Source organism: Tachypleus tridentatus, unplaced genomic scaffold (genome assembly GCF_004210375.1).
Source record: "Tachypleus tridentatus isolate NWPU-2018 unplaced genomic scaffold, ASM421037v1 tig00692534_pilon, whole genome shotgun sequence".
In the NCBI taxonomy this organism is placed as follows: domain Eukaryota; kingdom Metazoa; phylum Arthropoda; class Merostomata; order Xiphosura; family Limulidae; genus Tachypleus; species Tachypleus tridentatus.
In genome coordinates this window covers 16,254-35,967 of record NW_027467904.1, presented here as the reverse complement: position 1 = coordinate 35,967, position 19,714 = coordinate 16,254, and the positions used below count along the sequence as shown (strand labels likewise).

General features: G+C 31.2%; 1 pseudogene; it reads left to right on the top strand.

Annotated features, from left to right (window-relative positions):
- Nucleotides 1-1,134: 1,134 nt before the first annotated feature.
- On the top strand, nt 1,135-8,600 carry LOC143243744 (uncharacterized; annotated as a pseudogene).
- Nucleotides 8,601-19,714: the final 11,114 nt, after the last annotated feature.

Sequence of the window (19,714 nt, the reverse complement as noted above, 5' to 3'; positions counted from 1 at the left end):
TATTTCGATAACAAAGCGTAAAAGACTGACGAGCAGATTGATATATATATATATATGTGTATATTTATAGTCCTATACGTTAACCAACAGACCACGCTCGATCGAATTAATGAGATTTCGATTCTAAATGGTTTTTTATCAAGAAACAGGTAAACTTCACGTTTTTTTAAGTTACTTTAAAGGTATTTCAATATTAGTAAAAACTATTATCAGCTTTAAGCTATAATATTTGATAGCGGATCTGTTTACAGTTAAATTATTGTTAAACACAAAACTACACAATGGGCTATCTCTGCTGTGCCCACGGGTTTCGAAACTGTGTGTTTAGCACAATATGCCATAACAGTTACTGTGTAGTAGAAAATTATGAGAGTCTGGAGTAAAGAGTATCTTTCCAAACATTTTCGACCGACATTTGTGGAAAAGAAAAGAAAAAAAACGAAGTAGTAAAAAATATATAGAACCTGTAAATTAACGAAAGCTGTCTTAAAATAGAAGAGTTAACTGTAAACAACACAATAATCTTTGAAGTGTGGTGTTTTAATTTTTTTAACCATACACGCATCTTTGTAACATGGACTCTTGTCAAATTAATAACAAGTCTAATTAGTTTCGGAGTTAATTCGTCTTAAATGTGTGTAAATTTACGGAAATAATTTTTTTATCATTCCTTATCGCTACTTACAGAGAGGCCCCACCATGGCCGGGTGGTTAGGGCACTCGACTCATAAATTCAGGGTCGCGAGTTCGAATCCGCATCACATAAAACATGCTCACCCTTTTTAGGGCGTTAGAAAGTGAGGGTCAAGCCTACTATTTGTTGGTAAAAGAGTAGCCCAAGAGTTGACGGTGTGTGGTGATGACAACTAACTTTCCTCTAGTCTTATACTGCTAAATTAGGGAAGGCTAGCGCAGATAGACCTCGTGTAGCTATGTGCGAAATTTAAAACAAACAAATTTACAAAACTACACTCGTGGGTCGAGTTCGAAGTTAGCAACTAAAATGAGAACGTTACCAGTTTCTTCCAGTATAGGAAGAAATATATGTAGCTTTAAATTCTTACAGCAGACGTATTTGCATTCTTACTTAATTTGCTGTTGCATATTGTCAGCTTCAATTGGTATAAAACAGGAATGTCAGAAGCTGTAGCTAGTGCATATGAGCTACAAGTAGCTTCTGTTTGTGGAGCAAAGAACGCCTCATACCTTATGTGGATGATGAAGCAGGAAACATCTGTACGTTTAACTGGTGCATGGAAATATATCTGTCACTTGTAGCAGTGTAGATGAGAAAATAAGAAATTAATCTGGCACAGAGATATTCTCCCAAATACAATTTTGGTATATAGAACAGACATTATGTTTCTTTAGAAATATTAAAAGCTTAAATAGTTTATGGAAGTGTTTTCCGTTCTGGAACATCATAACAGTTCTTCAGAAACTTCTCTCATCATTGGAAATGTCAGATATCGCGAGTCTTGATTTACGATAAATGAATAAAAATGTTATTAAGCCTAATGCTTCAGATTTAAAACAGCTCTTCTTCAGAAGTATAGATAAAAACATTCTTAGTGTATCATTACCGTTCAGTTCATGTTTTAATTTTCTTTTGATATGTCTTAAAGTTAATTTACTTTTACTGACAAATGTGGCTGAATACAATGCAATTTCTGTGATTTCCGTACATATCTTGTTTTATTTTATTTATTATTTCCATTTTTTGTCCCCAGTGGCTTAGCGACATGTCTGCGGACTTACAACGCTAAAAACTGAGTTTCGATACCCGTGGTGGGGAGAGCACAGATAGCCCATAGCTTAATTTAAAACACCAACATTCTCAGTTTTTAAATTAAAAATAAGATTTTATTTCCATAATTAAGTTGTATTAATAAAAATTATTCATCAAGAGTAAAATAAGTATATATCAGAACTAAATTATAAATTGCTGAATACCATCCTAGATAACAAACTGATTAGAAATACTACTGATATGTTACACATTAGAAATCTATAATTTGTATTAAGGTAACGCGGTTTCTACCAGAGATTCTATTGACATCCTATGAGGTTCAACTCGCCTAGAAGATGTAGAATAGTCATAAGTGTATAAGCTAAACCAACAGTGTAGAATAATTTAAAAAAAAAAAGTGTAATATCAGTTCACGATCCTTTAATCATTAAAATTAAAAGTATAATACTTCTAAGTCTATTTGTCATTTATACTGCCGTATAAACGTTCTCCGCATTTTTTATCTATGGGTACATAATAGAAGTGACAGTCAACTAACATTATTATATTAGTAAAGAGTAGCTCAAGAGTTGATGTGGATGGTGTTAGCTAGTTGCCTTTCTTCTAGTCTTTGTGTTCAAAATTAGTAACCACGTTAATTCTATACACCCCAACATTAAGTTCCATTTTCCTGTGAGAAAGTGGAGCAAAGTTTGGTGATTGAAGTATGTTATGGTATAATTTAGCATTGGTAGATCTACTTACCTATATTCTGTAAAATGTTATCAACGTTATAGACGTTACATCTCACGCTTCTTTGTGTTGCAATATGATGGTGTAATTGGTCTTGACATCACCCAAATGGATGCCAATGCAACCCAAAATGTGTTAAATTGGTTCATGCATTCTTTGATAAAGAGGTTTTGACCAATTGAAGTAACAAGAATTCTTATTAAACTTCAATCCCATTGAGGATACGTAAGATTTGTTCAGAACACGCATCAAGTATAGTGAAATAACTCTAAGGATGCCCTGGAAAGAGTTTTATTAGAGAAGTTGCCAAGAGTACCCGTGAATTATAGAAAACATTGGTGCCATGTTGCTCTTGTTATTTCTGGTTACCATACTTGTTATTGAGGTAAAATGTCGTGAACTGTAAGAGAAATAAAAAGTCAGATCACACCTATCAAGTGTTTTCTTATTAAAGTAGGCTGAATTCCAATTCATTTCATCATCAAATGTTGAATGTAAATAAAATTAAAGGGAAGAAGATATAATTTTACAACAGTGGTATAGCTTTGTTATAAATAAAATATTCTTCGTTTGAGTTACATTTTAATCTTAAAATACAATATACTTCATACCATATAAAATGAAAACAAATGCTTCAGCATAGAGAAAAAAAATCAAAGTTTTAAAGCTCTATAGGCAAAGAAAAGATCATCTGAACTGTTCAACAAATTAGATTAAATGTATAGTCATTATATGACAGGTAAATATAAAAAATATAAATCGTTAGTTTACACTACCCATCTTACTTATAAAATAGCTTTATTCTTACCAGAAAAGCATAGCCAATCTTTATTGCATAGAAGCATGACTTTAATAAATGAATGATTGGTTCGAATTTCGTTTAAAGCTACACGAGGGCTATCTGTGCTAGCCGTCCTTAATTTAGCAGTGTAAGACTGGAGGGAAGGCAGCTAGTCATCACCATCCATCGCCTACTCTTGGGCTACTCTTTTAACAAATAGTAGTGGGAGTGACCGTCGCATTATAACGCCCCTACGGCTGAAGGGCGAGCATGTTTGGTGAGACACAAAATCGAACCCGCGACTCTTAGATTACGAGTCATGTGCCTTAATCATCTGGCCATGTTGGCCATAATTAAGAGATAGCAAAAACTGAGCAGTGTATAATATGATTATCAAGCGAAGTTCTTTGAGGTATTGTAATTTTTTGTAGTCGGCTACGCTATTCTCGTATTACATAAGATTATTTTGTGTCAGAAGTTAGTTATTACATAAAATTGTTTTAAAAGTACGAGGTTTTTTTTTCTTTTACTGAATATTTCTTTTAGATATTGTTTTTGTCAATAAAAAAGCAGTGTTTAACTTTATTTTAAAGGGGTTGTACGATAATATTTCAACCACATGTCATAGAAATAGTAAATAGTGTCTACAAATTTAACGATTTTAAGGAATTTTGTGAGCTCAGTTGTGATATTAATGTGACGAAGCATGATTTAGCGTGTAAGTTTAAATATATATATGCAAGAACATGTAACTTACGAATGTGCATTTTTGTATGAATTTTGACGATGGGACCAATAATAAGTATTGCAATGAAGAAGGTAAATATTTTCATCAAATTTATTATGTGTAAAGTAAACGTATCTATTCGTTTGGAGAAGGAAGAAATGAGAAGATATTAATATACACACTCATATCAAGTTTCTTTTTTTCAAAGAAGCAAACATCCTATTGTTTCCAATTAACATTCTCCAGGGTGTTACAAACTGCAAAAGTGAGCACTAATTTTAGTATATGTGCAGTTTCAGATTATATTTTTTCACATTGATTTGTTGTTTTAAATGGTAATAAGTATGTGTTTGTTCTTCTTTTATATTTTTTCAAATATAAATTACAGCAATAAAAGTGAATTATTTATTGGATTACTACTGCTGTCACACAAGGTAAGCTCTATAAAAATATCAGCCTTGATTGCTTACAACTGAGTGCCTAAGGTCTTGAATAAAGTCAAGCTTATGTGGTACGTGCAAACAAATGCAAAGGATTAAGAATGGAGATAATGCTGAATATAAAATATTCACAAATAGTTGTTAAAATAAATTCATGTTTTTTGTAGACGATTCTATAAATATCCAGTTTAAAGTCAATTAGTAAATTACTTCACAATCATCATAAGTAATGATAATTTAACAATAAGCTTATTAGTGACTATAATACAACCTGCCCATCCCAATACGTAGCAGTTTATGGGTTCATTTGTTACGGTTAAAATGTAGTTGTTATGTCATAATGGTTTGAGACTAGCTAACATAGTCCACAAACTTACCATATTCATATGTTTCTGTCACATATGCTAATGAAAACTTTATTTACCAGCTTTTTCCTACATCAGTAGTTAGATTCCCATTCAGGACACACGATCTAATTGGGTGCCTTAGGAGAGGGTGGAAAGAAGAGTGATGTCATCAAAGGTGTTGCTAGACCGTCATAATTTATGATTACATAATAGTACCACAAAGTAGAGAATACATGTATATTTATGTCTATAATTAATTAATTAAATCATTTATAATTTAATCGTAACAAAAATACATTTAAGAATAACGCATTTATAATTAATTGAACATAAAAGGTTAATACAATAATTAAAATCTATTGGTTAAAGATATTCAGGTCTTTACGGCTCTGGTCCAGCTTCTAAGTTACCCATACCAACCACTTCGTAGATCCCTTCTTGAACTTAGTGCTTCGGTGAGATTTCGTCCAAATTCAGTGTTTATGGCGAAGAGGGGAAAGTGTGAATTCTATCTATATGGTAATAGAAAAAGAAGTGGTTCCATATACAACCCTCATCACACTCTTTCCACAAATACTACTTGTATTTTTAATTTTATTGGCAGAACATCTTCTACAAAAATATGGCTATATTTTGTTTCATTTTATTATCCCTGATTCTCAAGTATGGTCAAAAGAAGAAAAGTGTGATGTGGCAAGACTTCAGATTTACGACCCATTTGCTGATAATCGTCATAAAAGCCACCAGATAGAAAAATTTGGTTTTGGCGGTTTTATTAGCACCTATTGTGAAAAATTATATCCTCGCACGTGCACTCATGCTCGCGATACACCTGATCTAGTTCCTCTCCGTCCTTGTCGAGTACCTGAGAGAGCTATCTATCAGCTGGCTCTGAGACGAGCGTTATATTTACCATTTATGAACACTCGAAACTTAAGTTCATTTCAAGTACTTTTCTTGCCAGGTATGAGTTTATTGATACCGAGCAAGACGGCTATCCTGTCAACGAAGCGCGTTGTGATCGACGCTTCATCAGCAGAATAGCCGCTAGTGGAAAAGTGCGATCACCGGAAGTGTGTTTTTTTACGGTAGAGGTGGGAATTCCAACTTGCGATGTTCATTCTATTTCGAAGGACTACCACAAGAAAAGTTCGAATTACCATTCAAAACATATCGTTAGGAAGAGAAAATGAAGGATGCATTACACACTTTGATTCTGTAAGCAGACGTTATACGTGCCAATTCTGTTGGTCTCCTACTAGGTATGGATTTGTTAACACAACAGAGAAAAGTGGAGGGCTAGATATAACAGGAGATTGTGTGTGTGGTTCCAGTTCTATGATACCTTCCACTCTTATATTAGAATTGGTAGATAATGTAATACTACTGTTCTTTATAGTGGAACGAATGTCCACTGAAGATGACTTTAAGAACTTTCACTTTTCAGGCATGTATGAGTTCATTACCCGTGAGTATTGTGCCAATGAGGAAACTCTTCATGGACCTACTGGAGATGTATCGTTAAATGTTCCTTCTGCTGCTCTACTAAATTTTCTACCATATAGATGTAGATGGGTTATTGTAGCACAGTTACACAGGTTGTTATATTTTTTCACGAAGGGTAGCCCAGAGGATAAAAGTTGCTATGGAAACAGGCTTTTAATTTACAGTAAATTTCATAACAATCCAATAAAGATCACTTGCGTTGAGAAGCCAAGCCACTTTCAAGAAAAGATTGAGGTGTTAAGTCCTTTTTGGGAATCGGAATATGACGTACTAAACCATTCTCAAACCGATCAATTGGTTATTGAAGGAGTTTTCGTCATAGGAGGTGAGCTTTCCTTTAGTTGGCTAGAAGTGTTAAAGCCTTATATAAAATCTAGTTCAGGAAAGTTAGTAAGGAATATTAACTGTCAAAATGAATGCCCTGAGCTTCAAGTGTGCATTAGTAGTGACCTTTGGTGTGATGGAGTAATTCATTGTCCATCTGGATGTGATGATAATTGTTACTCGTTTCCAACTTTGTATGTTGCTGTAGGGGTTAGTGTAAGTGTGATACCAGCATTCTTCATTTGTTTCGTGATTGTGACAAGAGTATGTAGTCATAATAGAAGAAAAGACACTCAACCAGTACCGGCAGAAGAAGTTCAAGTGGAGACAACAATAGCCTGCTCAAACATTTATTATTGGAAGCTCAATGTTAGATTTCAGTGTTTGTGTGAGTGATAAATTGAAACGTTTTGTTTTCTCAAACAAACATCTAACTTCAAGAATTTTAATGAGTTTAACTTGATTAATAATTTGTTCTTGAAGGGAGCACTTGTCTCGGATTTAAAGAAAACTGCTTTACTGGTTATTCATATTATGTTACTGTTCTTCATTTAATACACATAGTTGGCAATGTTATATGCTCTAAGTCCAGTTGAAGTATGATATATAAGTGAAAACCGGATATTTTTATATATTTATATTCATCGTGTTCTGCCAACTTAACTACTTTTTTACGGATTTCAGCAAAGGCCACAATATATATTACATCTTAAACGTAGCGTATAAAGTACATCTTGGATTATTGATCGTATTATTTGATATATGTTATATACAGCAAAGTCAGTAATCAAGTTTCTCATTGTATCTTACATTAACTTAAGGTTAATGAGTTCATGCTTGCCTATTCAGACATAGGTTGTTATAATATTACAGTAAAATCCATATTTCAGTAGCAAAAGAGTAGCCTATGAGTTGGAGATAAGTGGTGTTAACTAGCTACCTTCTTTATTTTTTATCATTTCTAAATTAGGAACAGCTAGACCAGATAGTCTTCGAGTAGTTTCAAGCGAATTTCAAAACTCAGACAACCGACACATCAAATTCATAACATATGTATTTCAGCTAATACCGTGCCATTTATTAATGTTAAATGTTGTATACTGTGAACGTACGAGCTTCAACAATGATTATATCATTCATTGCACTAAATTTGTTTTGTACAACAAAGAAACGCGGGGGCGATCATGGTATTATTCCTCTCATGTTGCAGAGTGTATATATATATATATAATGAACAGGCTACAGGAATGATTATGTTGTCCATTACATTTTGCATGCTTTGCATGGCAAACAGACTTCATAACAATCAGAAGTTCTTTATGCGTTACGTCCTACATATAGGAAGCGAATGTGCTGTAGAAATGACCATGTTGTCCATTGCATACAAAATGATACATACAATACATTGAATTCTGCTAAGATATCGTTATTGAACTTGAAGTCAGAGTAAGCTCAAAATCTAACATGAAATATGGTAATCATTTGATTAGGACATCTTTCATAACTTTTTAACTTTGTGATTGAAAACTATTTCGTATTTATTTAGCATACTTATATACTTATTTCTGAAACAGGACGGTATTTGCTAATTGCAAGTTGGAAAGCTGGAGTTTGTTCATAAACTTAAAATATGGAAAAATACCTTTATTAAGTGTAGTTGTGAACGTGAAGATAAATTACTTTTAACGATTATGACTTGCTATATACAAATATACATATATACTGTGGGTTAATGCGCTACATTTTACTTATTAAAACTGCGACAACTGTTACGTGTCATAAAATAAAACTTTCAATATTTTGATTTAAGACTATAATACGATCTATGTGTAACACAGCCCATTATATCAGAGAAGAATATGAAATAACGAAATGGAATAATATTAAAATGCGAACCATACTTGAAGATAAAAAAATTATCTAAATTTAACTCAAAACTATTCCACTGTCCAAATCTGTATAAATTAATCAATTTACATAAAAGCGAATTTCCTGCGAGCCATAAAACAAAGCATATAACGGAAGATGTTGTATATATATAATATGCATTTCTTGCGAATAAAGAAATTCAAATTTTCTCTACAATGACATTGTTGTTCTGTGTTTCAATAGTTTATATATGAATATGTTATGTCCAAAATTTACAGAATGTGTGTGCATATTAAATATTTCGTTTGGTTACAGTGAGAAAAATGTTATATTTATATAGATGCTAATTATTGTTATTATACAACATTTTATATTGTTTCGTGATGGAAAAACTAACTTGTGTAAACCTTAACACATTTTTTTTGTACGTTTAATGTATTTTGTCTTGTTTATATATAGTAAGTAAATTTCATACCTAATACGTTCTTATTAGGTGTATTGTATATACTGGAGAGATTTCCTTTTTGACACAGTATTTACATTCACACTTAAATATAACATGTAAAAATAACTTAAATGAACAAAATAACAATGTTGAAGATTGTATTAATAATTATTTCATTCTTAAATCTTAATTCGTTTGAAAGTGTTTAGTTGAATTTAATTCATACTATTTTAAATAAAAACTTGATATTATATAAGATTACCGTTTTTTGTTTTATTTATATTGTTTTACAAACATAATATAATACAGAAGTTATTGAATAATTTCTTATAACTCTAGCATTACTCTCGTATGAAGGTGTGATTTAATCAGTAATAAATATGACAAGATGATATAAAATCTGACATTAATGTTGAAAAGGTTTCGTAAGTTACTCAAGATGTCATCGATTATGTTAATAATACTTTTATAGAATTAATTTATATTGCAAGATAGTAATGAAATTCTATTTATATTCACCTAATAAACTTCGTGAGATAGCACACTCAGTTATGATGTTAAAAGTCTGATACAGATGTTATCAGCCTAATAACTAGAGTACATATTTGATAATTTTTATAATAAACCTGAGTAGTCAATTTTGATTTGTATTTCTTTTCTGAGCATAATTACATAACAAGAAAATTATCAATAATGATGTTATAAAACTTAAAAATTCGCAGAACAACTCAAACGCAGTCAATAATAATAACATATTTGTGATACAGATGGTGCTGAGAGAAATGAGGGGCAAACAGTTCAGAATCACTCTGCTTAACAATGGATATCATGCACACCAGATAAAGAAGAAATTAAAAATAATGGAAGGCAAAACTACTCTTTACAATATCTCTTGTGAATATGAACTCAAATACATTCGAAAAACAAAAAACCAACAAACAAGCAGAAAATCGCAAATCAGTAGCACAATAGTTATACAAGTGTTTGCATTAGCTCATCATGTCAGAAAAAATATTATATGTTAAAATGAAATAATGCTAAAATATTAGGATATGAACAATACACGAAAATAGAGATAAGATATATCTAACGAGCTGATAAAACAATCATACAACTTATCACGCAATACAATAAAACCTGGAAACAGAATTAGTTTGACAGATGTCTTACGTATTAAATACATTTATTTATGAAATACAAGCGTAATATTTTATCGTTATTCAGAAACTATCATGATACTTGAGAAACAATACTCTGCTTAATTATCGCTTCGATGTTTTAATGATTATAATCCATTTAGTTTGAAGTATAAAGTTACAATTTCTTTTGATGATGATTTTTCTGTTTATTTCAACAAAAAAGTCGAGTTTTAATCTTTATTAATAAAGTTAAATTGATTTTAAATAAAGTCACTTTATGGATGCACTTTTCAAATGTATAAAATGTGAATAACTTTTTCACCTTTCAGAATAATTAGCTACTGATCAAGTCTTATGTGGTAAGTTATTTTGTCTAGATAGTATCATATTCCCTTAATAAAATAAGACAAATATACATTTGTATTCGAAAATGTTATTCCGAAAGTAAACATACATAAAGACTGAATATTTTAAAAGTGCTGTATATGAATTACTGTCATTAGTTGCAATATCTAATAAATAAATCATGCAAAACAGCAAGTTTAGTCCTATTGTTCCCAATCGCTCTAAACATGCTCGCCTTTTCAGCCGTGGTTGTGTTATAATGTTATGGTCAATCCTACTATTCGTTGGTAAAAGAATAGCCCAAGAGTTGGCGTTGGATGGTGATGACTAGTTGCCTTCCCTCTAATCTTACACTGCTAAATCAGAGACGACTAGCACAGATAATTCTCGTGTAGCTTTGCGCGAAATTCAAAACAACCCAAACCCATTGTTCATTGTAGGTTATAATTCAAGGTGTAACAAACATATTTTTTATTTAAAATCCTTAATAAATTAATGGGAAGGAATGTAAAAATAAGATATTTGCAGCTTAACGTGTTGGTTGTTTTTGCACATATTAAGCCTACTAGCTAAGTTACTTCACCAGCTTTTGACGTTTAACACCAAAGTTTAAAAGTACTGATATGATTGACAGATCTATTTCAGTCAAAATTAGATATGTAAATTAATAGTGTTTACTCCAAGAATTGTCATGTCCGTGTAAATAAGGGTGGTATGTGAATCAACTCGTATCGTTTGTTTGTTTGTTTTTGGATTTTGTGCAAAGCTATACGAGGGCTATCTACGCTAGCCGTCCTTAATTTTGAACAACAAGACTAGATGGAAGGCAGCTAATCATCACCACCCACTGACAACTCTTGGGTTACTATTTTACCAACGAATACTGGGATTGATCGTAACTTTACAACGCCCCCACGGCTGAAAGAGCGATCGTGTTTGGTGCGATGGGGATTCGTCGTATCGCACATTAATGATATACCTGTTGCAATATAAAGGGAGAAAACAAGCTTCTTCATATCAAATGATAAAATGATCAGTTTTAAACAAGAAACTGCTTGTTTAAAACATCGAAAAGCTAAGGGAAACGAGTTTGATACGTTACAAGTCAACGGGTGGAACCAAAAATTATATTAATGTTTATAAGCATTGAATGCAATTTAAAACGTATATAGTTTTGGTAGCTTAAATATTCTTTAATAATTTAAAGTTTTTAAGTGTTTTCTTCAAAATTAAGCTTAATCTCCCCTTTGCGGGAAACAGAATGAAAATGCGCAAGCATTATAGCATACTTCACACGCATATATAGCAAAATAATTAAATGAGAAATTTCAGAGATCGATTTTAACAAATGATGTTGTAACTAATAACAGATCTTTTCTGGAATTTTATTTCAGTTTTACCATTTTAATAGTTGTGTTGCAACAACGAAGACATAATTTTTCATTACTTATAAAGGTAAGAACACTTTCTAAGAGACTGTTCAGAAATTACCTATGTGTTTCCATATTATAATATATAGGTTTGTCAGTCAAGATAACTATGAATGGGCCATTAACCTCACACATGTGTAGGTAATAGTGGAAGCAACATTTACATTTAAGAATCAAGAATCCTATGTAACTGATTTTGTGTAGGCTTATCATTTATAATTTCAAACCTGAAACGTATTTCGATAAAACGTTTTTTTATTTAGTTTCATTAAATTATTAAGTTTTTCTTATTTCAAATTAATGATGAGTGACCAAAGCAAACGAAGATTCCCGCAATAAATCGTTTAAAATGAATAAAAATAAGATACGAGAAATAATATTGATACCTGAAGGCTTGGCTGAGTAATTTAAAATAGTTTGACCAAGTCTTGAATTGTTATGACTGCTCTAGATATTCGTGATATCACAGCATATCGGAGAAGGATGAATTTTCGAAACTATGGAATTAAAATATAACTTAGGACTCGTAATGTAGTTTTAAGTTAAAACAACAACAAAAACAAACTCATGGATTTATTAACATAAGTATTTTTTTTTGTTGGTGCAGATTATCAAATTTTTTTTTGTTTCGGGCTTCTTAAAAGCATGACAGTTATAATTGTTACACAGAATAAGTAGCAAGATGATGTGGTATATTTAGAAGAATATTGGAAAACTACGAGATGTGTTAAGAACATCTAACAGTTAAAGTAACTAGTTACCAGTTTAAAAGGTTAAGAAATAAAAGATGTTCTCTTTTCAAGTCTATTGATATCGATGAGTATTCCCTACGTTTGTTTGCTTGAAGCAGGTCTATAAAGACACTTGGGAAAATACATAAAGAGGTAAATATTTAGAGAGCAACAACAAACTTTTACTTTAATTAGAGAATTTTTTTTCTTATTTTCTGATGTATATAAACACATTATAAAAGAGTAAACGGTTTGTTGTTCTGAACGTGTGGAAATAACAAGAAAATATTGATTGCTTTTTTTTTGCTTTTGAGTGATTTATAAACACTATTCCAACTAAAACGTTTTATGCTACTGATAACTATTTAAGGCTTAACACATATCAAATTAAAATGACATAATATTTAAGTATGAATTTTAGCCCATATATTAGCAAAACCTTTTGAGCTACGAAAGGGTTATAATTAATTTTCAAGGAAGGACACTATTTGCGACTAATAGCGTGAACTAATGAAAGAAAACAATTTAATTTTCATAGCTGGTGAGCTATCATTGATAAGCGGTTAGAATTTCTACTTGTTAATAATTTTTAAACATTAAATGGAATCAGTAGTACTAACTTCTAGAAAAAGACACTTCGGTGATACATATATATGTATATACATGTATATGTACTTGTGTGAAACCACTGCAAAGGTTTACTCGGTAGATTTTTTCTTTATACATAACTTTATCAACCAGACGACTGGTATGGATATTAAAACTTTAATTAAAGTTTTCACATTTTTACTTCAAGTGGGTTTCTCGTCATCAAGCAATTTATAAACTATTAAATTTATAAAAAAAAACTTTAAAAAACTTTCAAACATTACAACCAAAATAGACGAAATATTTACATTATACACAGAAACACTCACATACACAATTGTTTTTTGTGCATATTTTCTGTTTTTAAGAATAGTATAGGATATATTGATTTTTTTGGTTCTACATCGTTTAAGATGCTTACTATAGGAAATTTATTTTCTATGTGGTGACATTTTACTCTCATCATTATCATCATATGTCTCTTGATTCCTTAAGGAACATCGGGCCGCAATCACTACGGTTTCTGTAACAAGCTGTTTTGTTTTTTTAAGTGAGTAGGTTGTTAGCCTACTGCACAACCCCCAACCTGGAGGACCTTTCCTCAGCTCACCGAGGAGATCGAACCCATGATTTTAGCGGTGTAAATCCGGAGACATACCGCTGTACTAGCGGGGGGCATTTTACTCTCAATAAGTTATGAATTCACTGTGAAACAAATATATTAATTTTTAACTATGTTGTTTTTGGCACGATGTATCACAATTTCTCCTGAAGAATTAGCAATTTACTTCTTTTTAAGAAACTGCCTTCTAGTCAGGTTTTCTTATGCTTTGTAGTATCAAGTGTTAAGTCGACTGTCAGTTTTGACTAGATTGATATGGTAAGCTGATACTTTAGCAGGTATGATGTGATTATGTAGTGGAAATTATTGTATTCCGGTTTATAGATTGAGGACAGACTTTACTGCAAATTCAGAATTGAGGTTTTTCTCAAACTGTTAAAACTTACTATTTGTAAGTTCTGTGGTTTAGCTGTGGTTCAGTTTTACTCGAGTACGAACTATAACTAGTTTAAACGGTCTTATTTTAGTAATGAATTCACATTAAAAATAAAAGTTTAGCTTAATTAGCAGCTCAGAACAGTAACCCATTAAGTACAGTAAATCCACTAGTTCTTCAGCACTAAGCTCTTTCAATTATTCTGCCATTTTATTTACGAGTTCATTTGCATAAGTTTAACAATTTCATTTTGCAGGTTACTGTAACTCACCCTTATAATCAGGTAATTTGCTACAAAAAAGTAAATCCTACATAATTGTTGGAAACACAATAGAAATGAATTCGATTGAACAGAATGGCTAAACTAATTAATTAACATAAAAGTGAAGTAGTAGTTGTTGTTTTGAATTAAGCACAAAGCTATGCAAAGGGCTCTCTGTGCTCTGCCCACCACGGGTATCGAAACTGGTTTTAGCGTTGTAAGTCCGTAGACATACCGCTGAGCCACTGGAGGGCAAGTGAAGTAGTAAACAGAAAAGTTACAAAGTTTTTGCGAGAAATAAAAAATATAAAATTAAAATATAACGCTTAAGAAAGCGCAGTGAAACTGAACTGAAACAATCAAATTGCGTTATTCTTTATTGTCCTAATTCTAGCAGGTGTGGCATGGCACGGTGGTTACAGCGCTCGACTCTCAATCTTCAGCTCGCAGGTTCGAGCTTTAGCATAAAAAAAACTTCACAGTTTCAGCTGTGTGCGTATTTTATTATAACGATCAAACCTGTTATTTGATATAGTAACCTTTGAGTAAGTTTGTATGACATCTAACAAACAACCGTAATTCTGGATCTCAAAACTAAGAAAAGTGTATAGTATACTTTGTTTCTAGAAAGTGCCTTTACGTAACGTATATATAATAAATAAGTATTGGTACAGTATCATCTGCGTATTATTTAATATTGTAAAAAAGTAGATAAATGTCGTTAAGCAAAAAGCTACGTAATGAGTTACCCATGCTTCACCCGCTGCTAGTACCGAAATTCTATAAAACTTAATTATAACAGAACTAAAAAATATTTATTTTATTTTTTTAACTTCTATAATCCTCAAACATTATTTACGTTATTTGTTTTTTCGTTTCTTAATATATATATGTACATATACATATACAGTCATGTGAGAAAGTTAGGACACCCTATGAAAGCCTGTGTATTTGTGTAACATTTTTGGATATATAGATATTTAATCTCAATTTCAACAATACTGAGAGATTATAGGAATATAACTAAACAATTAAAACTGAAGAAAAGTCATAATTATGATGAAGGGAGAAGAAAAAATTGAACGTTCTTTAGAATTTAAGTATAGTAAAAAGCCAAGTCATTGTTACCGTGATGTAAATGTCTTCTGTAAAGTATAATTATAATTAATTGTACTTGTCATAAGACGTTAGTATTAGATGTATTCTATTTTCAACAATAAATTCTTTATCTTATTTCTTAAAAATTTTCGATAATAATGGCGTTTCAACCACATTATGTTAGCCATATCTGACTGGCTTAGCTCAATTCAGTGCTCGACAGGTCGACCGGTACACAACAAAACAATAGTGGTCGGAATACTGCTTATATAAACCATTTGTTACAATAACAATTGTTATAGTATACAGTATTTTACTCACGTTATAATAGCTTTCTGCTTGAACGTTTTGTTTGAATTTAAACAGTAACTTCTTAATTAATATTACATTTACAGTAGAAGTAGAAACTGAATTCATGTTGCATTTTGTGGGAGCATAGTTATTTATAATAATAACAGATTTCGGATTTTAACACAAGAATTTACATGATTATAAACAGAGCAGTTTTGTTTTAAGTTGTTCCACTTGAATTTATTTAATATTCTTTTTAATAGAAACCTACAAGGTTACCAGTAATTATTAAATATTTCACAAAGCGATAAGATATTGATATTTTTTCTTTTGCAAAATAAACGTTTTCTTATTTTACTGTTGATAAAATGAGTATACTCTCTAATTCCAGAAATTATTATTTCAAAATTATAATTATTAACATGTTTTTGCCAAATATAAAAATTAATTTGATGTATCTTCCATGAGTACGATTAAGTGTGAAGTATTAACTGTTTCTTTAAGTTCATGAGCACTGTGATGAGAAGTAATAATTCACTGGCTGTTTATTACCTTACATACTTGTGTTGTGAAATGGCAATACATATGATCTGTCTCTTCGCGTGGATAATATAACACTCACCATTATCAATGAGAAGGACTAGTAATTCAAATGTGATACTGCTGAGAACTGGTGTTTGCGAAAGATCAGGAACTAGTGTGCTTGTGGTAACATCTGTTTACCAAAAGGTCTTTTTGAGTGGGAGATGATCAAGAATCTAAGTACATTTATCACACAACATTTTACCTGAATTATATGATGCTTTACCTTTCATATGTATTAATAACTGATCGCTTGCATGATTAAATTATTGGTTTTAATTTCGTTTCATTGTTAATGAGTGCTCTTTAAATATGGTATTCTTTACCTTGCTCTGAGTAACTAGGGGATGTTATATTCTTTGTTATTATGTAAACAATTTGCTTGCTCTTTACAAAATGAAGTTTTATCTAATTTACGTTCTCGAGCTGGCTTTTAAAAAAACTACGCCAGTTCTCTGAAATATCGAATACGTAAAACAATGAATTTCAGTGAGCCTAATAGTTCTCAAATCTATCTATTGGCTTGTTGCTTGGACTAAATGTGATCTAAATGGGAGGAGACATGCTGTAAAATCTTATTCAATCCTTGCTTCTCCCATTTTATAAGGTTACTGCTGTTTCAACTTCTCTATTTTATCTGTGCTTGTACATTCTGATGACTTGAGCTGTAATGGAGATCCATAAGTTAGCAAGTGAAAAACGTTCCTTACCATACTGTTCTTGACAGGGGAGTCAACTGTAAGTGCTTACTACCTTCAACTCTTTTATGGAAACTGAAGTGACATCAAGAATATCTTTCGATATAACTTTAATTGAACAATTTGAAAAATAGCTAACCAATCCGGACGAAATCCCTAACTGCTAGATACCTAAACTAAGCGTGTAGATACTCAGAGCATGTATATAATATTCGAAGGAACAACGTTCTCTTATACTTGTTGTGACTGTATTTTAAAAAATATCTATAACAGCTAATCCTACTCAATCTTGCTACTGAACACAACCCTGCATTCTAAATATACCTGATCTTATTGTGAGTAGAATATAAAATGAAAAGTTATAAAAGGTAATAGAAACTGACCTTACGTAAAGGAATAAGTTCGAATGTTCAATTTACATTATCAAAAGTAGTGCCTAATTTTCTAAAATATAGTTATGTAAACACTATAGATACCGTTGAATAAAACAGATCAAACTATTTATGTAGGTATAAAGAACTACTTTAATTGAACTTTCTGCTCTGACTACCGTAGAGCAGTGAACCACAATTGAATATTATATTTAATATATTATTTTTGGTACAATAATTTTAATAACATCATTTTCTTTTAGAGCATACATGAAATAGTGTGCTACTGATACATTATATTGCTTTACTTTTTCTACGAACATTTATTAAACATATTTAACTATATCCAACCTGTTTTTTTGTGTTACAACACAGTACATTGATTTTTAAAATTCCAAGCCTACGAATTACCTTGAATATTAATAATGGAGAAAATATGATCGTTCATAATATTACAAAAAATGTAAATATTTGCAACCAAAATAATTATTTTAAAAAGTACATACATACACAATTTTTAAAAAAATATTTATTCAGAGAAGAAAGCACATTCTGTTCATTTGTTTTTTTTATATACAAAACTACACAATACTTTGTCCATCTTAAATATCAAAACCCAGTTTTTAGCATCATAAATCCTACATATTTAAGCTGAACCAATGGGAGAGGAGGGACTAAATTTCAAAACCGCGACTCTATAAGTAGAATTCACATTCTGGACTAAGAAACTGATAAAAATATAATAGTCAAAACGGGGCTGGTTGGCCAGGAGGATAGATTGACATAATGCTGGTAACTTTAATATGTTAAAGTCGATAACCGTGATACCAAGACTGCTATCACATTAAAACACTTTTTAGTTTCATTTTGATAAGATTGTGCGCAGGAGGAAAAAAGTATTCATATATGTTAATATATACTTTCTATTTCAAAGATTTTGTTTTATTAAATACTCTGTTAAAAGAACTTAAGTTACATAGTTTCTAAAATGCATTTGTTCGGCTGTGTAATGTGACAAAATTTCTTTAATATTTATGGCTGGGATGGAACACTGCCTTTTCTCGGAAAACGACGGTTTAGGGTACGTTGATACATTTTACTTAGAGCAGATTGACATCCCTATTAACCAGTCCCACAAAGAAATTACATGCATCATTTATGCTATTAAATAAAGCTAGATATAATGAAAAATATTTAATTAAAATTAATCAAAATGTTTCCAATATTTATAAGTTGTAAACAACGGAAGAGAATCAATTGACATTCTTGCAAATTCTTCAAGGTGTCGCTTCCTTTCAATTATTTTCAGGTGATATTTTTTTAAACCTTGAATCTTAAACTCTAATTTGGCAAAAACTAGTAACAAAATATGACATTTCAGTTAATACCAAATTTATTCAAAAACCAGGCACAAAACTCAGGTCTGTACTATGTAAAAACTACACTGACAAACACCACACCAACATTATTTATAAAATACAATGTGATAACTGCCACGACTTCTACATTGAGAAACAAGTAGAAAATGGAAACCAGATTCAAAGAACATAAAAAGTCACCTTCACACGTCTTCGAGCACTGCAAGTCTAATAAACACAACATAACCATGGAAAACACTCAAATACTAAATAAAGAAACAAACATAAACAAACGCAAAATTAAAGAAGCCTTACTTATACAACAACTCAAGCCCAAAATAAACCAATACAAAGGAACACCTTTATACCTATATTAAAAATAATGTAATAAATAATATAACATTATATATTCAAACATTTAAGCGCGCCTTCTACATTCAGACACTCAGTTACACAACCCCTTTCAAACATGTGGTCAGCTTCCGGTCAGTTACCTCTTTCTTTCCTTGTGAACCTGACGATGACCGAAGAAGGTCGAAACGTTGTTTGCTCCTCTACGTAAAAAAGTTTCTCAACCCAAACGAGCCGTTTTACATAAATATTTTTTCTAATTGTTTCTTATGTGTACTTGCAAATGTTTTCAATCTTGTAATTTTTCTGTTAAATATACATGTTAGCAAGAAGTATTTAAAATTCCAAACACATTTAAGATTTAGCGTTAGTTTATTATACTTCTGTGTAAATAATAATGAATAGGTGTAGATCTATAAAAAACAGTTTGAAACAGAATTATTCTACTTACCTTTAAAAATCTACAAACATTAGAATTAAAAGATTGCTTACAGCACTAGACTCTGCCTTAGATTCTAACTTCAATTTTTAAGTAATTGACAACAAGTTGC